Genomic DNA, 21,543 nt, shown 5'->3' on the forward strand with positions numbered 1-21,543 from the left:
ATTTCTTGAAAACAAATTTTCTAACTCTACACTGTGAAAAAATTTAATCCACTCAGCATTTTTCTTTTTAGAAAATGTATCAAAAGAACGTCAATATTAAACCTTAAATCTTATTCAAATAAAGCTTAAACTGTCCTTAAGGACCGGAGAAGATTATTTTTTTAGGGCCTCGAAACCAGTTTTGCCCTTAAACGTATTTTCGATATTGAAAATGCTTTGTTTTTTTACATTTCGTCTTGCATAATCAAAATACAATTAAAATTTGCGACATAAACTATTTTCTCTCAGTGCATAGAGGTGATGAAAACAACTTGCGCGTTTTTGACCTTCAAACTTGGCATACGCACAAAATCATCATCGGAATGGGGAGGTAGGTAAGCTTAAAAACTTCCGGTGGCGGCTGCGGTCGATGTAGTAATGGTGTTGGTTCACGACCACATCGTTGTCGTCGTTGTCGGCGATGAAAACGACGAAGACAACAACACTAAACAGTTAGTTAATGGAATTCTATTTTCATATCCTTTTGGAAATATGACGTAGTTAAAGTTGAGTGGGAAGCAACAGAAATATCATCAGACACAGCCATCATAAAAAGTCTCTCTCTATATCCAACAAATACAAGTAAACGATTTATTAAATATAGGATCCAATTCAATGGAGATGGACCCCACTGAGATTGAATGAAAAAATATTTATACATACTGCATGCTTATACGAGTTTGTATGTGTTGTGTGTATTGAAGTATGAAAATGAACTTTTACTTGATATGAAAATCTGTTTGTTCCCTGAGGAGCTGAAAAAGCAACAGACATTGTAGTAGGAGTCAGTACAAAAATAACTAAAGTGGCTAAAACAGGCTATTTAAGTATGTGTTGTGTACGTTTTTATTGGAATTTCATTTATAAATTTCCTGAGAATTTCTCGCCTTTTATCATAAACAATGATGGGTGTTTATGTTTCTTGTATACACATTATTTTTTTTTTTTATTTTGGTACATCACGAGAGTAAAGCTTTAATAAATTTGATTGCTCAAAATTATTTTGTTTATTTTTGGTATTGTTTTGGTATCAACAAAAAATGCAACCGAAATTTTTAATGATTTTTTGGAATTATATTTTAATTATATGCATTAAAATTTGTTTAAACAAAGAAAGATCTAATGGTCAAGGTTTATCGTGGGAAAGAACAATAACATCAATAAAAAATTTAAATATTTACTTTCAAACAAAACCAGAATGAAATAAAAAAAAATCATAAACAAATTCATATTTTCTAAATTATTATAGTAGGTACTCGTAGGTATGCCATTTCTTTTAGTGACACTTAATCCAGTCAAATAAGGGTTTAACCTCGGAATGAATGTTAGTAGAAATTTTTTTTGCTCAATATCTTTCTTTTGCCATTCTATAACATATCTCAAAAGTCTAGAAAAATCTCATGTCCGCTTATCGCGATTTCAAGGTCAAATCGCGAAATGGAGATTTTCAAAATTAGCAAAAATAGGCTATGGTATTATATACACATATGATACATGATTTCAAGGTATTTTTTAATGCTGATTCCAAAAACTCTAAAATCAAGACAATCTGACGTCTCTGGAAAAAGTTATACCTGTTTTTCATCTTTCAACCCATATTATTATAACAGTTGCTAACTTACTACCGAAAAACCCTTAAAAGTAATGGTAACGGAATCATATTTTGCATGAGGGTTTTCATATCCATTATCATTAAGAATCAAAACAATGCAATGCAAAAAAACATTTATATCTATGACAAAATGGTATTTTTTGAGAAAAGGGGAAATTTTAGGATGTGCACTAAAAAACATTCTGGTACAATCTTGGAATTAGTGCTCATAGGCTAATTTTTTGGTTTCTATGTTTGTTTGGATATTCTATAACTTATGTCAAAAATCTAAAAAAAATCTCATGTCCGCAAGTTCTAATTTTCCAGGTTATACTAAGTTAGGTGCAGATTTAAAAAAAATAATAAGAAAACTTTAGATTCTTATATGTATACCAACATAACCCATATCATTTCAAGGTATTTTTTAACGCTGATTCCAACAAAACCCACAAACAAATCAATATGACCATCCCTGAAAAGTAATGTACCTTATTCATGTTGATCTGACACAAATATCTGAAGAGTAGTTTTTCAATTTTTTCAAATCTGCACCTTATCTTCAAACCAAGAAAATTAGGACTTGCGGACATGAGATTTTTTTAGATTTTTTAAGGGTAGTTAAAGAATATCCAAACAAAGATTAAAATGAAAAAATTAGCCTATTACCACTTATTCCTAAGATGAACAAGAATCTTCTTTAGTGCATATCCTAAAATTTGCCCCTCCATCAAAAAATACCATTATTTCGTAGGTATATATATTTTTTGTAATGGATTGTTTTGATTTTAATAATGATGTACCTATTCTAAAATCTTCATACAAAATTTGGTTCATCTACCATAACTTTTAAGGGTTTTTCGGCAGTAAGTTTGCAACTGTTATAATAATATGAGTTGACAGATGAAAAACAGGTATAACTTTTTCCAGAGACGTCAGATTGTCTTGATTTTAGAGTTTTTGGAATCAGCATTAAAAAATACCTTGAAATCATGTATCATATGTGTATATAATACCATAGCCTATTTTTGCTAATTTTGAAAATCTCCATTTCGCGATTTGACCTTGAAATCGCGACAAGCGGACATGAGATTTTTCTAGACTTTTGAGATATGTTATAGAACGGCAAAAGGAAGATATTGAGCAAAAAAAATTTCTACTAACATTCATTCCGAGATTTACCCATTTTTTCTCCTTATTTTACTGTATTAACTAGGAAAATCTGTGTGCGTCGTTTTTATTGGGTATATTCACCTAACAAAAAAAAAAATTAAATCAACAACTTCATATAGGAACCAAGAATTTCTCACATTTGCTTCTTCAACAAATTTTTAACGTCAATATGTGCATTATTGCAAGACTTATTTGAAAAACTCATTTATTGGTGTCCCAAAAAATTCAAAATACATAAATAAATTGTGACTAACGACTCTCAACCATTCTTGTGTGCGTGTAATTAAAGAGGTCGTACTCCTTATAAAAAAACTTTTTTAGATGGTGAATGCTGGGATTTGAACCCAGACTGGCGACATTGTCCATCGCACTAACCCTTGCGTCACGATACTATTTAAGGTCGCCTATGATATGGTAAGTAGGACGAGCTTTATAAAGCCTTGTCGCATCACGGCATCCCTGCGAAATTCGTTGGCTTGTGCAGGATGACTATTAGAAATTCTCCCTATTACAGCAAAGTCGTAAAAAACAAAGGCGATGTGTTAGCATGCAATCTCTTTACAACCGTTATGCGAAACTCACAAGTGAACACAAGTATCATAATTTTTCAAAAGTCCGTTAAGCTACTCCGTGTTCAGATGACATTAACGGAAAATCTACTTTTTAACAGAGTTCCAAAGAGGAGGACGTTATCAATTCGTCAGTTTTTTTAGTTTGTTACAGTCGTAGCTTTGAACTGGTGGCGGGTGGACCAATTTTGAACTATCTTTTTGTATTCTGGTGCCTGTAGTGTAGTCCCATTTCAATTTCCTCCATGAGAAAACCATAAATCAAAGTTTCGATTCATTTGGATTGGCTTTAAAAAAGATAATTTCATTAACACTTCAGTATTCGTTAAAAATTATATTTTTAGATTCATCACATACCTACTCCTTAACTAAATAATTTTTGTTATATCTGTTTGGCCATTTATTTCAAACTCCAAAAACGGCCTTTAACCGGAAAAAAATTAATTATGTTTGGCATTGCACAAACGAGCAAAATTTTAAGGTTTGGATTTTAACTCTCTTTTAGGGTACTCTAGGTCTCGGTCACGTTTGTTCAGTATGTTCCTGGTGACTCATTTGTAAAAATTTGTGATGCAAAAGCAGAGATGCATTTTTTTAAAGACGTAGAATACACTAGTGATGGTTCTTGTGGATGTTTCGTTAAACGAGTTTAATTAAACTAAAAGTCCCTTAGTGGTGAACTTTCTTTCAGTTATTGAGGAATATATGCATTTCTTATCTATTTTTATATACATACAACAGTTGTAATAATTATCAAGCAAAAATAAACAAACAAAAAAAAAAAACAACTTTGATCTTTGAGAATTTACAAATGCAAAGAAACACAAATTCAGAATCAAAAAACCGTACCCAAGATTGCTCGTTTGGCATTCCGGATCGGGAAAATACGGACTGTTATAAAAATTACTCGCTTTAGATCCTGGGACGCTGAAAGGATACTGAATCCTAAGACAGTAGATAGCCTGTCACTTAAGCGACTGCTGCTTTTGGGCAATGGATACAATTCAGCGGCTTCCCATGTAAAAGCTGTTTCAGAAATAAATCCAATAACTTTAATAAAGCAATAACGCCAAAATTGAGTCACATTCAATTCGAGCAAAAAGGCTTGCTCAGTAGGTCCTCCGAAAGACGAACTTGGCTTTCGACTCTGCGTTGCTGAATTGGAATCTAAATCAAGTTTAGCAGCCATCAGCGTGACAAGCCTTTACTCGAACGACTGTAGTACTGGGCAAGGGCAAACATTCAGCATCGTTTCTGCTACTTAGCACACTATTACACTACCAAAATCATGTAGGTATCTGATCAGAGTAGTCTCAGACCAAGCTTCTCTCATGGCCACAACGATTAGTGACCACAGTTTTTGTCTTTCTTGGCCAGAACCACATTTAACTATTCCACAAACAATTAAGGTCACAAGGGATATGGTATTAAAACAGCACAAATCAGCGCAGATGCTTTCGAGATTGTAATTTCTACCTACCCTTCCTACAGTAAATTGAATTAAATTTTCTAGCTTTTGGAGCTCGGATGTTCTGTCGATCGTTTGGAAACACGCTTTCGAGACTTAAAATAGTTTGGAGTTTGAACTTTTTTACCGGGCAGGGGGTTCCAAACATGCAACTCTAATTTATCTGCCCAAATTGGCATCATCAGCAGACACAGACAGTCAGTACGGACAATTCTGTAATAGAATTTAAATTTGTTTTAAAATAAGGGTTTAATTATACACTTCGCGTCACTTGAATAGAAACAACAATTTTTCTTTAGAAAATACCGATTGGCGCTTCGGTGAGGTAACTTAGTAGGATTTTGGTTTTGCATTTTCAAAGAGGAACTTTTAACAAACAATGTTGTAAAAACAAAAAACCCAAAACAGAAACCGTATGGCTACTAGTTGCGTTTTTTCGCATTACTTCACAAAAAACAGTGTTTTTTTTGCGTCACTTGAATAGAAACAAGCTCTTAAATTAGATAAAAATGATGAAAAATCATGGACAACACTAATTTTAGTAAAGCAGTCTTAAACTTTGACATTATTTGCACATTATAACCAATTATGGGCTACGAGCTACCATTAGGCATCACAGAAAATGCATAAATAGAATTAAACATTGGAAATGCACTTGCACTATGCAAAATCGCGAAAGATATTGGAAAATTTGCCAAATTTGTATGAGAATATTTTTGAAATATCGTAAACTAGTGATTGAATAAAAAAAAATAAGACAGGTGAGACCCAAATCAAGAGCAGAGAAAAAAATAATTTAAAAACTAGCAGCAATTTCCTTCACTTTGCCGCTAAAATCGGTCAAAAACGTGGTGTTAGTGCGATGGTAATGTGTTGGTTTGTTCCATCATGGAAGTTATAAAAGGTGCACAACATTTAAAAAGCCTCAAAATGCAAAATAACAACATTTTAAGTTCTACTAAGATTACAAAACAGTTAACTATTTTATAGTTGCATTTGAACTGAAAAGAAGTGAGGTAAAGAGTGGTTTTTTAAAGGAAAACATACCAACTCAGATGGACCACGTTAATATTAGTCCTATTTCATTGGTTTATGAAAGAATAACTTTTATCGCATCGCCAATAAAGGACAATAAAATGTGTTATAGTAATACGCTTTGTTTTTATGATGTGCAATAGGAAAATTGAAGCTTCACGCTTCGAAAAAAGATGCAAACTTTTACAAAGAAATAATGGAAGAAGCTCTTGGGAAGTTTAGGAACGTGGAAAAACAACCCTCTTAGAGATTGCACAAGGAGAGTTCCAGAAAAAAACAACGCAATAGAAACAAAACAGATGCATTCCGGATGAAAACGAAAGTTTATTTCACTTATTCAAACCTTAAATTGTAAAAAATGTCATTTTCTTAATTTGTAAGAAGTTACTAAACACTATAGTCACTTCCTCCAATTAGGTCCACGATTGTGTACAGTACAAGTGCATTTTCAATGTTTAATTCTATTTATGCATTTTCTGTGATGCCTAATGGTAGCTCGTAGCCCATAATTGGTTATAATGTGCAAATAATGTCAAAGTTTAAGACTGCTTTACTAAAATTAGTGTTGTCCATGATTTTTCATCATTTTTATCTAATTTAAGAGCTTGTTTCTATTCAAGTGACGCAAAAAAAACACTGTTTTTTGTGAAGTAATGCGAAAAAACGCAACTAGTAGCCATACGGTTTCTGTTTTGGGTTTTTTGTTTTTACAACATTGTTTGTTAAAAGTTCCTCTTTGAAAATGCAAAACCAAAATCCTACTAAGTTACCTCACCGAAGCGCCAATCGGTATTTTCTAAAGAAAAATTGTTGTTTCTATTCAAGTGACGCGAAGTGAAAAAGCAAACTATTCATTAGCTACCCTGTACTTCTGATTCTATTATTCAGTTGTGATATCTTATTGGAATCTTATAAGCAGCTGCAAAATTAATTAAAACCAAAATATGTACAAAAAAAATCACCACTAAATGACTACACCCTTAAACCCGATAATGAATATCATTCTTTTTTTTTTTTTCATTTACATTTTTACCCATTTTCAATTTATGGAAAACATTAAATTTCATTTCTTTTTTTTTAATTTTGCAAAATGACTCAACCATTTTCCAAAAGGATCATACAACACCTGTCGCCCATCCGGTTTTTTATGGATAGATTGATAGGAAGGTAGGTAAGTAAGTATATGACTACAACAACACCAACCTACACACAAAAGTAAATAATAATTTTGCACCATACCACACCAGGTGCGTCCTGACTTCAACTGGAAATATGGATAGTACAATTTTGTTCCCCATTTATTGAAGCATAAATGCTACACCACAGACAATACTAAACATTGCACTCTTAATAACAATGCAAACGATGATGATGGCGCGGAGCGAAGCGAAGCAAAGCGGCGCTTCCTTGCTATATGACCAATGTTGTGAAGCAGTAGTAGTAGTAGAGTAGTGTTGTTTTTGGTGCAGTCAACCAACCACCAACCAAACAAAACAACCCTATGACCACAAACAACAACAAACAAAAACGAAAAAGGAGAAAACTTAGCAAAACAACAAACAGAAAAACAAGAAGAATGAAAGAATAGTGAATCATCGTAGCACTGCGAATATGGGTGCGCGCTGTGGATGGATTCGGAGTCTCATCGAGTGATGGTTCACCAGGCCCAACAATCGTTTGTCAGCCATATGATTTGAATCCACCCGAACGACAGACCAACGAGTCCATGCCATTTGCCACCGCCGCCATCGGAGCCACCACCAAAAATCGATTTCTGCGGCGGAAATGAAAATCGAATGTTATTTTAATTTTAACCATGATGACGATAAAGGAGAGACACACCAAAACGACGCACATAGGAGTATTCTGATCGAAAACTTGGACAAAAGTCGATTTTCTAAAAATCGAAATTTTGAATTGAATAAGTGGATGGTAAATATTATACATGGACTCATATTTTGTGGTAAGGTGTGTAGTGTGACAAAACAAGTTCAAAGTCAGCTGTTTATTTACTGTATTTTTTTTTAATTTGTGGTGATTTGGTTGCAAAAATATCAATTTAAAAAAATTCATTTGAAACTTAAAAAAATACATTTATTGCAAATTAAAAAAATTGCATTGAAAAAAAAATATATAGGTATACAGTGGTGGAAAAATAATTAGAAACACGCTCTTTCTTTTCAAAATGTTTGTATGTTCTTAATATGAATACAAAATATTAGAAATATTTTTTAACAGAGGTATTTGAAGAGCTTGATGTTTTACTAAGGATCTCCTCTTTATTGCACCTTCTTTTTCTAAAATATAAGGGGTTGGTGTGTCAGGAATATTGTTAAGGACGTTTTATTATTTTTTTGGAACATGTGGCATTTTTCGAGGACTGCAACCACATTAACCAACTAATAGAAATTAGTTGGTGATAGTCCTTTTTATTAATTGTACGTTTAATTAATTGACCAAGTTTGGCAAATGTAAATGCTAAAAATCAAAAACAGGATATTTCTTAGTAATTTTTCCTCAGTGTTCCTAATTATATTTCCACACAAAATTGGACTATATTTTAGATTTTTTGCAATATTTTTCTTTTGTGGAATAAATTCTAGAAAATTTTTTTAAAATGTTACAAGGATATTATATCATCACTTGTGTTTGCTAAAAATTTGTTAAATATTTTGTATTTATAGTAAGAAAAAAATAACATTTTGTAAACAAAGGAGGATGTTTCTAATTATTTTGCCACCACTGTATATTGCAACTGAAAAATATTTGCATAAAAAAAAAATATTTATTGCAATTAAAAATGTTTTGCATTAAAAAAGAAATTTGTATTGCAAATGAAAAAAATTTGCATTGAAAATGACCATACATAAACTTTTTCAACTATAATATTGGAGAGAAGAAGTCAAATTTGTATGAAATTCGAAGAGTATTAAAAAAAATATTAAACGCACACATTTTGCAATAAATTTTTTTCATTTGCAATCAAATTTTTTTTAATGCAACTTATTTTTAGTTGCAATAAATGTTTTTTTTTTTCAATGCAAATATTTTTCAGTTGCAATAAATATTTTTTAATTTGTAATGGAAAGCAACTGCATTCAAAATAAAATGAATTTTTACAACCCTGTTTTAAACATAAAATTTTCAAATGGAAAATAGAATTGCATATTGTATTGAATAATAAATTAAAGAAGTTAGTATTATTATTAATTTTTTTTGTTTAATTAAATTACAGTGGGAAAAGAGTCTGCCACATATGTATATATAGATATTTGTATTGCTTTTTGTTAAAGTCTAAGAGCCCCCGGACACTACAGACTTTTTATCGGCCGATAGTTTAGTAAAATTGATTATGAGACCGACTAAATTTTTGCGATTAACAAAATAATTTGCGAATGTTTTCACTTTTGGTAAAAACACTCATACGCCCGTCTTTTTTTTTAAACATTTATATTATTGGATTATTTTATGCGAATTGTTTTTGTGTGATTTGTAAAGCAGTTTCTTCATTTCTGTTTAATATACCGTCAGTGTTTTGTTTTTGTGCAATAAGTCAAGAAGGATCATCAGGTTCAAGAATTGTGACCAAAAACTATTTATTCAGCGAAAATATAACTGCAAAACTAAACTATCTTAAAAGCTTTTTACATTTTGGCCGTTTTCGCTTTATAATATTCTAAACTTTCAAACGATTTAAACGAGCAAAAATGGGTTGAATCCAACTGCAGAATAGTTATTTTCTTAGAAATCAATAGCTAGAAGGGACATTCACAATATCTCATCTGTTGTCCGAATCTTTTGAAAAATTATGAAGATTTATATCAAATTTTTTGGATTTTTCAAAAATCATATTGGATTCTTTCTAGCACCTCTAGTTTTTGAAATATTTATTTTCTTCATATTTGATGGAATGTTCATAATAATTTTTAAATTTTCTTATTTATTTGTTTTCACTGAGATACTCGAAACAACGAAACATTGCAATTTCATCAATAATTGATACTTGGTAAATAGCTCCCAATTCCTACTACATACATACCTATCATCTCATAAAGTTCGATGTTCCTGCACAACTGGATTGGGAGAAAAATTTCTTATACGAATAGTTTTAAAAATAAAGGGTTCGGAAATCAAAGTGCATATGAAATTTCATCCAAGTCTTTACGGAACAAAAATAGGTTTTTCTGATCTACCTCAAGATTTAAATGAAACATTGCCAATGGCACTTGCTCAAGAAGAAGCGTTTCTTTTGCAAGTTTAACACTACTTTGATTTCTGAGCACAAACAAGTTCCTGTTAATATGTCTTTTCTTTAAATATGTAAAGCAACATAACTAATGAACTGTGATGTGAACTCCAAAAAAGTAAATTAGAATAAATTCAATTTGATATTTTGTTTTGACCTTGTAGTCCAAAATAATGCGTTTTCGCACAACAGTTGGGCTCATCAGTAAGATGCTGATGTATCCTTCTGATACCCAAAATTTGTAGTTGATGATTACCAGCACTTAGGTATATATTTTACAGTGAAAACTAACTGTAAACTACCTATATTAAATTCAGACTACAGGTCAAAACAAAATATCAAATTGAATTTATTTCATAAAGTCCACAAAACAAAAACAAATTATTGTTTACGTTTTCTTCTTCTTCGTTAGTTAGAATAAATAGAATATTTATATTTTTATTAACTTTGGGCCATATTCATAGACACTGTCTAAGCAGCTTCAAAGAAAAACTGGCGGTTATCGTATTCAAATTAGGTACATTGGATACACCCCAGTCTAAGATAAACTGGGGTCTCAAACGACTCTGAAGAGGCCTTTTTATGTTTATTTTATATGTAGAATGCTTCAATTTTACTTAAATTTGGGTACAGTTAATTAACGAGAGAATTCTCCCAATTTATTTAGCTAAATTTGCTATTAATATTTACAATAAATATTATAATAGGTATATAAAAATATAATATGTTATTTACAATGGCATTGGCAATTAAATATATTGTTTAACAAAACTTATTACTTCTTTTTTAAATTCAAACTTATTACTTAGTTGTTTAACATTATTTGGAAGATCATTGAAAAGTTTAAACCCTTTATAAATCAGACTGTTTTGAGATCTTGCATTTCTAAAAGCTTGCAGTCTTATATCCTCTCTATTTCTTAACATATATGGTTGAACATCTCTGACGTAACGAATATATTTTGACAAGTATGTTGGTAATAAATTATTTTTGATTTTAAACACAAAAAATATAACATTGAAATAAATACGCTGTTTAACAGACATCCACATCAAAGTATTTAACATATTTACAATAGAATTATATTTACTACATCGAAGTATTGCACGCATTGCTTTATTTTGAAGTTTTTGTAAGTTGCACATAGAGCTTTGGTTAATTAAATACAAAACAGTAGAACAGTATTCAAAATGTGGTTTGATAATTACATTATAAATATTTATAGCAGTAATAGTATTTACTTTATTTCGAATTCTTTGAATAAGTAATTTAGTAATTCAGTTTGAATAAGTAATTTATTTTTTTAATTTTTGATAGAATGGACTTATTAAAACTAAATTGAACTATAAAATAAACTAGATCAGTAGCGTGATTTGAACTAAATCAACAAAAAAAAATTGTTGTAAACTTAAGTGCTTAACTCTAAAATAGGCATTGAAGGCGAAGATGATAAAGAGTCAAAAAACAGCAATTAAAACCATTAATTAATTTATTTTTTCAACTTATTTACATAAAAACATATAAAATTCGTCTCTTATTGCATTAATAATAATTGCTAACGAAAATAAATTGAGGAGCGTTTTTTCAAAACTCAACAAACGCATTTTTTGCGAAAATGAGCTATTGGTATCGAAATTTTTGGCACGACCAGGCGCACAAGATGACAAAATAAAAATGTTAAAAAAGTGAACAGTTTTAATTTAAAAAAATATTTAAAATCGAGCGTTTTTTTCAAAACTCAACACAATTACTGGAGGTTTTTGCAAAACTCAACAAAATTATTGGAGGTTTTTCCAAAACTCAACAAAATGGCTCGTTTTTGCAAAACTCCACAAAGTTTGCCTGTGGTTGGAAAGCAATTAGAATTATATGGGCATGAAATGGGCATCCCAAGAGAGCGACGAGGAGGAAACAGGGCTAAACCCGTTGATTCTGAAATAACAACTGCTGTTAGAACTCACATTTTATCTTTCTACTGCCGCGAAAGTCATTATTCCAGAAAAAAATCCAAAAGAAGCTATTTTCCACCAGAGCTGACTCTTAAAAAAATGTTCAATATTTTTGTATCGGAACAAGAGAAAACTGGAAAACAAAAGTGCAGTCTATCCAAATATAAAAAGATTTTTTTTACTCGGAATTTAATCTGCACACGGACACATGTTCGGCATGCAAAGAGTATGATGTCCAGATATCAACGTGCAAAGAAGAATCACAAAACTGGAGGAACACAAGAACAATAAAAAGCTTCATCAACTTAGAGCGAAGAAGTTTCATGAAATAATGAACAACCCAATCGAAGGAACACTGGACATAGTATTCAACCTTCAACAGAATCAACCCTTACCGAAGCTTTCTGTTGGAGAAGTCTTTTATTCAAGACAAGTGTGGCTTTACAACATGGGAATCGTCAACCACATGGAAAGCCAAGATAAAAAAAAACGTAACGTTTTATACTTGGCTGGAGACGGATGGCCCAAGAGGAGCAAACGAAGTAGCATCCATCGTTGTGGACTATACTTAAAAAAGCTTGAAGGAAGCCTGAAGACTCAATCTGGGCAAAAGCCAAAAAAACTACGTCTTTTTTCTGACGCTTGTGCATCTCAAAATAAAAACACGATTTTGATTATTGCACTATGCTCTTTTCTGGAAAAAAGCAAAATGTTCAAAAATATAAACCACTATTTTCCAATAAGAGGTCACAGCTACATGCCACCAGATCGTGTGTTTGGACGAGTGGAAAAGGAATATTTCATTTCTCCTGAAGAATATTACAACGTTCTTCAAAATATTGGAACCGTAAGAAAAATCGGAAAAGACTGGACCGTGTGCGACTACAAGCTGGATTAAAAAAAAAAACTTATAAGGTCAAAGTTGCCTTTTAAAATAAGTTCAGCTAGAGTGATATACTACGACAAGACGGGAAATAAAGTAGCATTATCTGTCAGTGACACCTTCAGCGGATCTCCTGTAACGGTTGCCAGCGTGTCCAAAAACTGACAATTTAAAAAAGTTGCCCCAGAAAGCAAAGTTTCGGAAAAAATGATGGCTGACGTACAGAAGCTAATGAAATTTTTTATTATTCCGGATGATGCCAAGGACTTCTATGAAACTGTTCTCTTCGCAAACGCTAAAGAGTCCACAGAGGATATGGAAAGACACTATGGCGATTAAAAATAATGTTTTTTTTTATTCAATATTTATTTTAGTTAATATTAATATAAGTTGATTGCAATGTATATATTTCTTTAATAAATAAGATTTTTAATACTAATTTATCTATTTATTTATTAAAAAAAAAATAAACGTTTTTGCAAAACTCAACAAAAACCTGTATTTGTTGCGTTTTGAAAAAACGCGGTGTTTTCGTGTTCAAAATACGGACGAATCTTCCCAAATATTGAAATAGCAATTAAGCCTGTCGATTAGCTGTTCAAGAAAGAACAACTCCTCATTTCTACTTTTTGAAAATTTGACTTTTGCATTCAAATGGGAAAGAAAAAACCTTCTCCTGAAAAATTTGAAAAATGCACTTGTTGAGTTTTGAAAAAACGCTCCTCAATTGTTTTACTTCAAAAAATAATTTTATCCAGGTTTTTGATCGAAATACTCCTATGTGCGACGACGACGAAGTACGATTCGCCCAAAATAGGAATAAACAAGGTATACTATGACTTTTGCTGAGGAAGGTCCGGTTTTTGCAGCAGCAGAAACAACAGCAGCTGCATTGGCGCTTGATTAAATTCGACAGAGAAAAAGACAAGTTTTGTTGGTAGAGTAAGTAATTCAAAGGAAGCCGGGTCGAAAACAATCTCCAGTTTTATGGAAAACAAAAATATCAAACAAACTCAAACCAGCTTTTTAGCATCTTTTTTCGTTTGTTTCTCCCCGAAAATTGCTTGTTTCTTTTGGGGAATAGTATAAATTCTATAAATAGGTATACACAATCTTTGTGAGGACGAGAGCAGAATGCTCCACCTTTTTGGATGGCCTCTTTGCCCTGCTATTCCCTCTTTTCCCATCCTAAAATGATGATGATGATTCCTCCAAAATTACTTACCGTGTAGTAGTTTTTTTATTTTTTCCTTTTTTTTGTTCTTTCTCTCGTAATTTTGTGTGGAATTATTTTTTGCCGTTGAATTTTTATTTGAGTTATATTCCTTTTGTTATTTATTTACCGTTAGTTTAAATAAATTAATTTATTTCCCACTTTTTCTTTCAATTTTATTTTAATTTTTGTATAATTTTCACATCAAAACATATTCGATTTTTCTTGCTTTTTTTTTGTTGAAGAAAATGAAAAACTTTTTTTCACTTCACTCTGAGAGGCGAATTTAGTTTTATTTTATTTCAATTTTGTATTTATATAAATTGCAACTCAGCTGAATTTTGTTGTTATTTCTTTCTTCATTTTGTTGTGACATTAATTTAAATTAATAAAATGAACAAAATAAAGAAATAATAAAATTACGATGGAACAAAAAAATAAAAAAAAACTAATAAACTATCTTTTTTTGGGATTTGCAAAGCAAAGTACCCAACCCGCGAGATAGCAGTAATAATAACCACCTCCGCTCGATGCTAGAATTTTACTCATTTTTGATTTTTCTTCTGTGTTCGCTTTTCCTTGCTAGTAGAGTTTTTTTTTGTACGTTTTTTTGGTTTGGCAGGCTGTGTTTCGTTTTTATTATTTTGACAAATGAAACATTCTTGAAATGGAACTTGAAAATTTGAAATTGGAATGATTTGGAGTGTTGGGAGTGTTTTGATTTTATAATGTTTCATGAGAGGATGTGTTCAGAGATGGATGGATATTTTTTTCATTCTGTCGCTTATAATGTTTTATGTTTTTACTATATCCTTGTTCTTTAAATTAAGAATAAGAGCTATGGTTTTTGTTTTAAAAACTTTTTGTGGAAAGAAGTAAAATATAGAGGCAATCAAATTCTGATTTTATATATTGAACTGATTTTGCTTAAAATATATATCAGTGTTTCAACTTCAAAACATGAAAAAACATTTTGCAAAATTGAATATTTTGGAAATTAAAGCCAAAACTATAACTGTCGGATCGTCGGATGAAAACGGAGGGGAACAGCGCTCGCAACCGCACTCGACGGAAGAAAACTTGTCGAAAATACCAAGAATTGAATTGAATTTCTTTATTGAGTCTTTAGGTTACATTTGCTGTCCTAGTCTAAAATAACAATTCTTTCTCAACTTTTATTAGTTAAACTGGCGGCTGTAATGTATGGCCTGCTCTTTCTGTTACTTTGCAATAAAATACAATGTTTGCCTCATGGCTGTCAGTAAAATGTTTTACCTACTCTTGCTCATGACAGAGAGTTGTGTATGCTTTTGCTGTGACGTTTTGTCGTTATCTGTTACATTGTTGGCTTATGGTTGTAACGTAATAAATTTACATATATACAAAAACTTAAAACTAAATAAAAAAAAAACTAAACTACAATGCCTATGGTTAAAAATTATATATAAATATATAAATATTCTATTTATAGAATATAAGAGCGAGACCCTACTAACAATTTCGCCTCTATAATGCTTTACAGAAGCAACAATTGCATCTGTAAAGCTTTATAGAAGCAAAATTGTTTGTCGGGGAGCTCTGTACATTACTTTTTCTTGTAAAATGTGACGAGACAAATTTAATAGACTTTTAGAGCGAGAAAGCTCTATAAGATTTATAAATTGCATGTATTAGGTAGGTATACATTTACGATTATTACACACAGACAGATTTTTTTTTTTCATGTATCATTTAGACAAAATAATATTTATATATTGTAGGCAAATGAAAAAAAAAAATAAATGGAAGTTACATTGAATGCATGAATATGATTTTTGATTTTTCTTTAAAGCAAAACAAAATGATTTACACTGATAAGACACTTGTCTTTGAGGAAGATTCTTTACGTTGCAACCACGTTGGTTGTTTATACTGCTTTCAGTTTTAGCATCAGGTGTTTCGATGCGAGGTTATGATTCGTACCGCTTACTTGTATGGATATAGCGTGCGATGAAATGCCGCTATTTACTGTTGTGGTGTGTTATGTTGTACTGTTAGCACAGTTTACCCGACTAACAAATTTGCTTCTATATAGCTTTACAGGTGTTAAAATGGCTCCTGTAAAGCTTTATAGAAGGAATATTGTTTGTTGGGTAACTTTTTGTACATACTAGTTTCCCTGTTTTATGGCGATGTAATTATCCATCCTAGTCACTTTTTGTGTTATTATTAGCTGTGGCTAATTGTCTGTTGCTGTTGATGATTTATGTCGACTTCAAAGTCGCACGTTCTTTGCAGGACACACGAACGGGTTGGGGCATCCCGCAGACCCGTAAGTGACTCGTCCGGATCTCCATCACTATTTGAATTAATTAGCTGTGGCTAATTATCTATTGCTGGTGTTGACTTATAAGTCACACGTAACTCGTCCGGATAATATAACTTTACGTTAAACTTTTACTAGCTCCAAGAGCTGCGACTGCCTTCGGCCACGGTTACTTCCAAACTCGAAAATACAAAGAAAACAACAACAATTGACAGTACCTTCCGACTCCATCCGCCAATTATGGTTCTGCCTTAATGGTTTAATTTCAAAGTGTAACGAAATGAATGCATTTAAAGGTAAGTGAATATTTTCCATACAAAATTTTGTTAACGAAATCTTGAACGAAATTAAATTTGTTTTGTTTTTGATTTTAAACATATTTTCGATGTTTTTTCTTGAATTATTTTATTTGTATTCCTGCTGTTAAGCCTTAACTACAATGACCTAAAAAGTGAAAAAGTGGGAAATTCACATAAGTAAAAATTTTTAATTTTTAATGTTTTAGGAAAAAACTACAAAAATTGTTTTTTTAGACCAATATAAGCTTTCTGCATCATTATTTTTAATTTTGCAAGAATTGGCCGTTGTAGTTATACCTTTATGTTTGCAGAAACGGTCAGAACTTTTTTGTTTTTGAAGTTATACAACTTTTCCGAGAAATGTCAAAGTTTTTTCTTGACTTAAGCCTTAACTACATTGGCCACTTTTTGGAAAAGTACAAAAGTGAAAAAACTGGCTAGCGCAGTTTGTTTGTAAAAAAGAGTATGCAAATTGTTTTTCAGACCAAAAAATAAGCTTCCTACATCATTTGTTTTAATTTGCGAGCCGGAAAAACTATACAAAATTGCATTTGAAAATTTTCACTTTTGTACTTTTTCACTTTTTGAGCCAATGTAGTTAAGGCTTTACATTTGTAAGTGACATTAGGAAAATTGATTTCCACGCCATCTGCATCTCAGAATAAGTAGCATAAAAGAAATAAAAGAAAAAGAATGGATTGGGAAATATAACTTCTATCTTGATACGTTTACTCAATTTCCAATATTTTTTTATTGAATTTGAAATGAGACCACACCGTAATTTATTGGTGTCTTTGAAGCACTTGAGGTTTACTGAATAATTTTATTTGTTGGCAACAATTTTATTTGTTGCCAAATACGGTTAAATACTGAAGATGATCTGTGTTCAACTAGCTCGTCTTTTTGGACATTTCTCTTCAACCTTGTCAAGAATTTAAAAAAGAAAAATGATGATAATTAACATAAACTAATAATTTGAATCTAAGAATATTCTTCCGCAGGCGTTTCTGGCATGAGATATATGTGATAACAAAATACAGAAGTAATAACGAAATAGTAAAATACATTTTTATGGAAGAGTTCCCGATTTTTTTTTTTTTGAAAAGATGCAACAAATAAAATGAAAATTAGAGGAAAAACGAAGCGTAAAAAATAAAATATTCGATTTCGTCCCGTTTCTGATTGAACCTCGTAAGTACACTTTTTTAAAGATTTTTTGTTCTATTGAAAATTGCTCTGAAACTTAAAAAAAGAATAGATACCTACAAAGGTTTTAGTTTAGAAACAACTCAATCAATATGTCTTAAACATAACTTGATTTCCTTTTGTTCAATTCATCATCATAATATAATAAAACGGAGAACATGGTTTTTGTGGTAAAAAATACCGGGCCCACAAAAACCGGAGGGGCATAAATTATACACTAAACGATAGAGAATGACTTCTATAAGTGCAGAATCAATTTTATTTTTAATTTTTTTTAACCCGAAATAATGAAATAATTAAACAAATTAAAACTCGATACAAAAAAAAAAAAAAAAAAACAACTGGAATATCTGTTGGAAAATTTCCAATCAACTGGAATGAAATGTCATTCACTGAATGAATGAATGAAAGCATTCAGCGAAAATAAAAAAACATTAACGTGGTTTCACATTGGTGCGTTGTTTTAAGATCGCATGTTAACTATGGTTAACTTTCATTTTTTTAGTTATCTAAGTTTAGAATTAAGATGTTTGTTTTATTACCATGAATTTTTTTTTGTTAAAATCGATCGTCCAATCTTTTTTAAACACTTTTGATACCAATGAAATCTATCTTCGTCCTTTTCTCTCTTGAAAGAACACAAGAATTTGACAGTTTCTTTACCATTTTACCAAGATTTCACTTTTAGACGTTTACATTTTTGCATAAAAGGCACTAATATTTTATCGCACACTAAATGATGCATGACAAAGCGTTTTCTTATGAGGTTCAGGGAAAACTAACAAAAACGTCTTTTTTGTTCCTTATCTACAATAACCTAAAAAGTGAAAAAAAGGGAAATTTACAAAATTAATTTTTTTTTATTTCTATCTAGCGCTATTTGATTTTGTTTATTAAAGCAAAAAATAAGCTTTTGCATCATTATTTTTGATTTTAAGGAAAGAAAAACTGTCAAAAAATGAGTTTAAAAATTTTTTTTTGTAAAAAAGAGTTAACAAATTATTTTTACCTATACAAAAAAATATGCTTTTCGCATTTTTTGTTTTAATTTTCTAGCCCGAAAAAACCATACAAAAACGCGTTTTCACTTTTTGAGCCAATAGGGGTATTCACGATCTGGTGCAACAGGCCTAGTATTTTTAATTTTGAGAAAAATGTATATTTCTTTTAAGAACAGAACAAAATTTTCTATGTAGATACGTGGTTCAGGCAGAAACGGGACGATTTGATTTTACATCTATACACTAAATTTCTTTAAATTAAGGTTGAAACATGTTAATCACAGTCTGGTGTCGGTGTGTAATACTATGTTTCCACCTACCCTAAATCCGAGATTTAGCTAAGTAGATTTAGAATAAATCTTGAGTAGATTTAGAATAAATCTTGAGATTTATTCTAAATCTCGAATTGAAAGTAGGTGAAAATCTTGGATTTATGGTAGGTGAACCCAAATCCGTGATATAGCGAAGTAGATTTAGAATAAATCCCGCTTTTTAAAAATTACCGTTATAAAATGCTAAAAAACGTCATTTTGGCTGTTTTCGAGATTCTGTTTTTATGTGGGATAATTCATTATAAACAAATTTGTCTTTTGTCCTTTTGATGAGTTTGTTTTTTTTTTTTTGGTGAAAAACATTGATTTAACTAGGTTTTTTGTATAAAAAATCACTTTAAATTAATGTCGTTCTGTAGCAGGATGCTTAGTCGATTTAAGGTGTCGTGGTATCTTCCAAGCAAAACTCTGACACACAAGGATATTTTAAAAGAACATTAATTTTATTAAACAAAACGAAGATTTAAATAATAAACAAAGTATGGAACTACTTCTATTGAAAGAGTATTTCTATGGTGTTCCTTCCCTTTGCTATTATACGGTTGGTTGTCCCCAGTTATTACAGAAGAGAGAGAGTTTACTTCAGTAATATTCTCAGAAAAGTAGCAAGGATAAAAAACGATAAGTGTTACCTCTGCAACATCCTGGCTCTTTCCTGGTCAAGTCGAAAGTGATGAAATTCAACAATTTAGAAAATAAAAATAAATAATTATAAAAATTAAAATTATAGTCGAAGGCGATAAAGTAAACAAAATTAAATTATACAATGAAAAGATTAAGTGAAAATAATATGAATAGTAAAAGGTTGTATTGAATACTAATTGAAATATTCATGTATTGTTACAGTTTCACTTTGATGCCTATCGAATATTATAATTTGAAAAAGTTAAATTAGAAAAAAATCTCTGAAAATCTAACTTTGCTACTCCATAATTTTGTTTGCCGAAGCAAGCATCTGGAAAATTTAACATAAGTAAATAAAACAAATGTTTGGTTTTAAATTTTTTTTTATACAGTTTTGACATTAGTTATTTATATATATATATATTTATTTATTTAAATTAATGTTATACATAATATATATATTTCTTTTTTTTTTTTTTTTTGTTGTTGTATTATACAAATGCACTTTAATATGTGTACATTACATTGTTCATTGTTTAGTTCGTATGCTGCTAAAGGGCTTCACTTTTTGAATGTGAAAAATTTTAAATTAAAAATTTTATTTGTTCAACTAAAAAATATTCCCCTCTTTTTATATATTTTTATAAATCTAAAGAGGTTATCTTTCTTTTCTTTCTTATTTTCTTTTTTTTTTTTCTATTTGAGATGAAGTTTTTTTGTATTTTTATTTTTTTGTGTAAGGAAGTTCATTATAAATATTTTGTATTTTACAAAGTGTTTTTTTTTTTTCTTTCTGTTTTGTGAAAATGTAAATTTTTGTATAAATCTGAATTGATTCAGATTTACACAAAAAAAAAATCATCATAATTCACCAGCAGGAGCAACAAATTTAATGAATTTTTTAGTTCATATTTTTTTTATTTATATTTTGTCTAGATTTCATATATTAAATTGATTGTAAATTGTGTTTGCATTTTTTTTTCATTTTTTTTTTTTGTTTTTCTTATTTAATCAAATTTAATTTCTATTTATTTTATATACTGTGATTGGTTGTAGATAACATTTTAATGCAAATTCGCGAAAAGTTTTTTTAAAATTTTAACTTGATTTTATTTCTTTTTTAATTTTTGTTTTTTTTTTTTCGAAAATAATTGATTGATGGAATATGCTTGCATTTTGCTTTTAAAAAATGTTAATTGAAACAGTAGGTTTTAATTCTTTGTTTTTTTGTTTCTTGTTTTAATTAATTTTAATGTAAAATATTTTTCAGTCAAATTGTGTTCATAAATTCAGTTTTTTTTTTTTTTGTTTTTAAAACTTTTTTTTCTCAATTTTTATTTGTGATTCTTCTAATTTATAAATTGGTATAATTTCCATGAATTTTTCACATATCCGTTGCATAAGAGACTCAAACAAAAATACCGAACCAGCTTTTATTAATTTTGTTGTGATTAGAGTACAGTATGGTTTTTTTTTTTTCAAAAATTCAAGATAGATATTTTATAATTTATAAATAAATTTAGCAAATATTTTACAAAGTTTTTCAGATTCCAATTACATCAAATAACCACATAGCTTATTAACACAAAAATGTATTTCCCACCGATATATTA

At 30.2% G+C, this 21,543-nt stretch overlaps 2 protein-coding genes across 4 annotated transcripts in view; one reads left to right on the plus strand and one right to left on the minus strand.

The window, feature by feature from the left end:
- The window catches only part of LOC129921109 (ras-specific guanine nucleotide-releasing factor RalGPS1), a 53,725-nt gene extending 38,989 nt beyond the window's left edge, over positions 1–14,736 (minus strand). The window contains exon 1 of one of the 3 annotated variants that reach the window (XM_056002789.1): positions 14,176–14,736. The gene's annotated coding sequence lies outside the window, so the exon portion shown is untranslated. The remainder of the gene's footprint in view (positions 1–14,175) is intronic. The other 2 variants (XM_056002788.1, XM_056002790.1) reach the window with 2 other exon arrangements.
- Positions 1–21,543, plus strand: part of LOC129921111 (pre-mRNA splicing regulator USH1G) — a 522,815-nt gene that overhangs the window by 226,045 nt on the left and 275,227 nt on the right. The gene's annotated exons all lie outside the window — the stretch shown is intronic.

The sequence above is a fragment of the Episyrphus balteatus genome, chromosome 1, assembly GCF_945859705.1.
Source record: "Episyrphus balteatus chromosome 1, idEpiBalt1.1, whole genome shotgun sequence".
NCBI classification, from domain to species: Eukaryota; Metazoa; Arthropoda; class Insecta; order Diptera; family Syrphidae; genus Episyrphus; species Episyrphus balteatus.